The following is a 6000-nucleotide window of genomic DNA, read 5'->3' as shown; positions in this document are numbered from 1 at the left end:
CCTCTCATCTCAACCTATTCTTGTTCCCAGCCCCACCTAGTTCTCCTGAAAAAAATCAATTCTATTTTCCCCTTCCAGGGAGATTCATTCATCCTCCCTAAATCCTTCGTTTTTACTTAGTCTCTCTAGGTCTGTATATTCGTGTAATTATCCTTTACTTATTAGATAATATCTACTTATAAGTGAGTATATATCAGATTTGTCCTTCTGGTTCTGGGTTGCATCACTTAAGATGATTATTTTTCAAGTTCCATCCATTTGCCTGCTAGTGCCCTGATGTTTATATTTTTAACACTTGACTAATAATCCATTCTGTAAATGTACTATATTTTCTTTATCTATTATTAAATTAAGGGATATCTAGGTTGTTTCTAGCTACTTGCTATTATGAACAAAGTTGCTATGAACATAGTTGAGTGAGTGTCCTTGTGGTAAGATGGAGTGTCCTTTGGATATATGCTCAAAAGTGCTATAACTTTTTCTTCAGGTAGATCTATTCACAGTTTTCTAAGGAACCACCATATCAGTTTCCACAGTGGCTGTATGAGTTTGTACTCTCACTAGCAATAGAGGAGTTTCTTCCTCCACACCTTTGCCATCCTGAGTTGTCATTTGTAGTTTTAGTCATTCTGACAGGGATAAAATGGAATCTCAATGTAGTTTTGATTTACATTTTGCTGATGACTAAAACTATTCAATATGTTTTTAAGTGTTTCTTTGCCATTTTAGACTCCTCTATTGAGAATTCTTTATTTAGATCTGTATTCTATTCTTTCATTGATCAGTTTTGTTTGTTGATGTCTAGTTTCTTGAGTTATTTTTTTATATTTTTGGATTTTAACACTATAGGATATGGAGTTGGTGAAACTCTTTTCCTATTCTGTAGAATACCATTTTGTCTTATTGACAGTTTCCTTTGCCTTACATTTCAGTTGAAATGAGTCCTAATGATAGTTTCTTAACTCATAGATCAGTGCTTAGCTGACGGCTCATCAGGGAGGCTTCCTGTAGCACCTGACAGAAGGACTTAGGCTGAGCTTGGGAAACTCCAATGGAAAAACAATAAAGATTATTAAGAAGCAGAGGGCTGGAGGATACCAAATGCTACAGAATCAATTAAGCAGGGCTCATAGGGGCTCACAGAAACTCAATCAGAATTCAGAGTCCAGATGTGTTTACGCTAAGCCCTTTGCATATATGCTGTGTTTGTTTAGCTTGGTCTTTTTTGTTGGACTTCTAACAGTGGTATAAAGGATGTCTCTGTCCCTTTTGCCTGTTCATGGGACTTTTGCCTTTCTTGGGGTGCCTAGTTCAGCCTTGATAAGAGGATTTGTGCCTATTCTTATTGCAATTTGTAGCATTTGGTTGATATTCCTAGAAGGCCTGATCCTTTCTGAAAGGAAATGGAGGAGCAGTGGAATCTGGAGGGCAGGAGAAATTGTGTGGAACAACTAACAGGAGCGGAGGGAAGACAGGCTGATATCAGGATGCATTGTAAGGTAGACGAATACATAAAAATAAATGAACACCATTTAAACTCTTTTTAAAAAGTACTGAATTTATTGCAATTTAAAAACATGACTTTTGTTTTTTAAATGAGCATAAAATGTGTTTTAATTATTTAAGATTCTTAAATTGTCTATTTCTCAAGTGTCATTTTCACATTATTTGAGTCAAATGTCTCCTTTGCTGTTTTTGCTAGGTCAAATCCATTTGCTTTAAGACTAGAGTGTCCATGATATGAAGTTAATGTTCCCAGGAACAAATCTCAATGAGAAATTTCACAAATCATGCTTCTTTTTATACTTCTTCAGCTGGGGTTGATTGCTGACTTGAAAGATGCTTTCTGACCTTCTTGATTGGAGTCGATGATTGTTTTCAGAGGAGGTAATGGAGTCTAATATGGGAAATAGCTTAGAATTAGATAGCTGAGCAACATTTTTAATCGAAACGCAGTCAATTCACAATAGTTCAACTTTCTCATACATATCGATATCACAAGAAGAACTTCCACAAATTGCTTTTATTATCCACTAATTTTTCTAACATTCAAATGCCTCTAGGCTTAAAAGACCCTTTTCCAAATAGAGGCATGTTATTTCCTTTAGAGGAAGCTTTGAATATCAATTTCTAGTTTTGGGCTCTGGATTTATGTTTAGAGACATTCTGGTACCAAGAGGTAGAATGGCCAAATAAAGAAAAGTAGATGAAATCGCAGACTCATGTTCAGAAATTTTGCTCTAAGATAGTTGGGTATAGACTTTAGTGACTAAAGGTAGAAAGGAGACACTGAGATTGCCATGGGTGTATATGATCAAGAATGTCAGGGAGGAAATGAAGGATCTGATACAAGTGGCTCTTAGGCTTTCATTGTGTATCAGACACACAGTTATATTCCTCAAATAAAGAAGGAACTCCAGAGATGACAGGCAAACTTGAAATTCTATCTTTGTGCCTGCTAGAAATATTCTAACATGTTCAGTGTAGATTCAAAGAACCTTGTGTGTCCATACCACCTGCATCAAAATTGTTTATTTTGGAATACATCTCCTAGAATTCCAGGTCCTAGAATTGACTAAAAAAAGGAAATGGTCCCGTAACCACTGAGACAATGAGTTAGAAATATCATTTAAATAGTTCAGCCAAACAAATTAGATTTTAAAATTCTTACATTTTACCTGTGTTTTGTTTTATGCTCATTTATAAAGATTTATCTGCTTGTTATGATTTAACAAATACACCCCACATACCTTCATATATGTCTGCTATGAAGCTACCTTGCACATTTTCTGATCTTTTACACAATATTGTAAATATGATGATATATGCCAGCACATCAATTATAAGTTAATATCTGGTAAAAGTATTAAATTTTACTGAACATCTAAGATTTCTTATTATGGATAACAGATTATATTACAGAAATAATGTTGGATCTTCAATCAAACTAAAAGTAAACTTGAATTCGTTATTGAACACCATATTTAATTCTATATGCTAGAACAATTGTTCAGTCTCACAACTGTATCCTATGTAGATAGAAAACAAACTGGGAAATCCCGTGGGGAAAAGAGCCGAAAACCCAGGAGTGCAGACATTCTGAGGCTGCAGGACAAACTGTCACCTCTGCACACCTATGTCCAAATCCCCAGTCCAAGGGAAAACTGCACAGTGCCTCTGGAAACAGGGATATAGGAACAGACAGCTGCTGGTATCCATGGTTCTGGTCTGTGCCCAGGACTGAACTGAACGGGCCAAAGAGCTCCCTGCATCCAAATCCCATGGGAGAGACAGCTGGACCCTCAGAAGTGTGGACACTAATGAGAAGTCAGAGGAGACTACCCTCTGCCCACAGTCCAGACCCAAGAGGGAATCGCCTAGTGCCAACTATGCCCCCTGGGTGCAAGGACCTAGGAGCAATCAGGGGCAGGACCCTTTGATTCCTGCTAACGCCTAGAAGTGAAAGATAGTCTCCAGGAGTGCTGACACACCTGAAATCAGAGCACCTGTTCTCAGAAAAGGCTGAAAGAAAACATGAAAACAGTTCTACAGGAGAGCTGACACAGAGGCCTACAGCAGGGTCAAGTCACTCTCAGAAATAGCAAGACAAGTGAACACCAGAGACAACCCAATTGCTAGAAGCAAGCACAGGAACCTAAGCAACAGAAACCAGGACTACTTGGCATTGTCAGAGCCCAGTTCTCCCACAAAGAAAACACTGGATATCAAACACACCAGAAAAGCAAGATGTAAATTTAAAATCACATTTTTGATAATGATGGAGGACTTTGAGAAAGACATAAAGAAGTTCCTTAAAGAAATGCAACACAAGAGACAGAACAGAGAATTTCAGGGGCAGAAGATACTATAGAAAACATCGACACAACTGTCAAAGAAAATGGAAAATGGAAAAAGCTCCTAGCCAAGAACATACAGGAAATCAAGGACACAATAAGAATATCAAACCTAAGGATAATAGGTATAGAAGAAAGTGAAGACTCCCAACTTAGAGGGCCAGTAAATATATACAACAAAATTATAGAAGAAAATTTCCCTAACCTAAAGAAAGAGATGCCCGTAAACATACAAGAAGCCTACAGAACTCCAAATAGATTGGACCAGAAGAAAAATTCTTCCCTTCACATAATAGTTAAAACACCAAATGCATAAAACAAAGAAAGAATATTAAAAGCAGTAAGGGAAAGAGGTCAATAAAATAAAAATAAAGGCAGACCTATAAGAATTACACCAGGCATCTCACCAGAGACTATGAAAGCCAGAAGATCCTGGACAGATGTCATACAGACCATAAGAGAACACGAATTCCAGCCCAAGTTACTGTATCCAGTAAAATGCTCAATTAACATAGATGAAAAACCAAGATATTCCATGACAAAATCAAGTTTACACAATATCTTTCTACAAATCAGCCCTACAAAGATAATAGAAGGAAAACTCCAACACACGAAGAGAAACTACACTGTACAGAAAGCAAGAATATAATTTCCTTGCAATGAAACCAAAAGAGAGACAAACAAACATAATTCCACTTCTGACAATGAAAATAACAGGAAGCAACAATCACTATTCCTTAATATCTCTCAATATCAACGGATTCAATTCCCCCCAAAAAAGACATAGACTAACAGACAGGATAGTAAAGAGGACCCAGCACTTTGCTGCATACAGGAAACACATCTCAGAGACAAAGACAGACACTACCTCAGAGTAAATGGCTGGAAAACAACTTTCCAAGCAAATGGCCCAAAGAAACAAGCTGGAGTTGCCATTCGAATATCAAATAAAATTGACTTTCAGCCAAAAGTCAATAAAAAAGAAGAGGAAGGACACTTCATATGCATCAAAGGAAAAATCCACCAAGATGAACTCTCAATCCTAAATATCTATGCTCCAAATGCAAGGGCACATACATTCATAAAAGAAACCTTACTAAACTTCAAAGCACACATTGCACCTCACATGATAATAGTAGGACAGTTAAACACCCCACTCTCATCAATGGACAGAACATGGAAAGAGAAATTCAACAGAGACATGGAGAAACTAACAGAAGTTATGAACCAAATGGATTTAATGGATATTTATAGAATATTCCATCCTAAATCAGAAGGATATAACTTCTTCTCAGCACCTCATGGAACCTTCTCCAAAATTGACCATATACTCAGTCACAAAACAGGCCTCAACAGATACAGGAAGAAAGAAATAATCCCATGCATACTAGCAGATGAACATGCACTAAGGCTGGTCTTCAATAACAACAGTAATGACAGAAAGCCCACATATACAAGGAAGTTGAACAGTGCTCTACTCAATGACAACTTGGTCAAGGAAGAAATAAAGACAGAAATTAAAGACTTCATAGAATTTAATGAAAATTAAGATACAACATTCCCATACTTATGGAACACAAGGAAAGCAGTACTAAGAGGAAAACTCATAGCGCTGAGTGCTATGAAACAGGAGAGACCATATGTCAGCACCTTGACAGCACACCTAAAAGCTCTAGAACAAAAATAAATAAATAAATCCAAGAGGAATAGAAAGCAGGAAATAATCAATCTCAGGGCTGAAATTGACCAAGTAGAAACGAAAAGGACTACTCAAAGATCAACAAAACCCGGAGCTGGTTCTTTGAGAAAATCAGAAAGACAGCTAAACCCTTAGCCAGACTAACCAGAGGTCACAGAGGTATTCAGATTAACAAAGTCAGAAATGAAAAAGGAGACATAATAACAGAATCTGAAGAAAGTAAAAAAAATCATCAGATCCTACTACAAAAGCATATATTCAGCAAAATTGGGAAATCTAGAGGAAATGGACAATTTTTTAGACAGATACCAGGTAACAAAGTTAAATCAGGAACAAATAAACCATCTAAAAACTCTATAACTCCTAAAGAAATGGAAGCAATTATTAAAAGTCTCCCAACCAAAAAGAAATCAGGCCCAGATGGATTTAGTGCAGAATACTATCAGA

Source organism: Rattus rattus, chromosome 3 (genome assembly GCF_011064425.1).
Source record: "Rattus rattus isolate New Zealand chromosome 3, Rrattus_CSIRO_v1, whole genome shotgun sequence".
Lineage (NCBI taxonomy): Eukaryota > Metazoa > Chordata > Mammalia > Rodentia > Muridae > Rattus > Rattus rattus.
The sequence above is the reverse complement of the archived record's forward strand: the minus strand, read 5'-3'. Positions refer to the sequence as shown.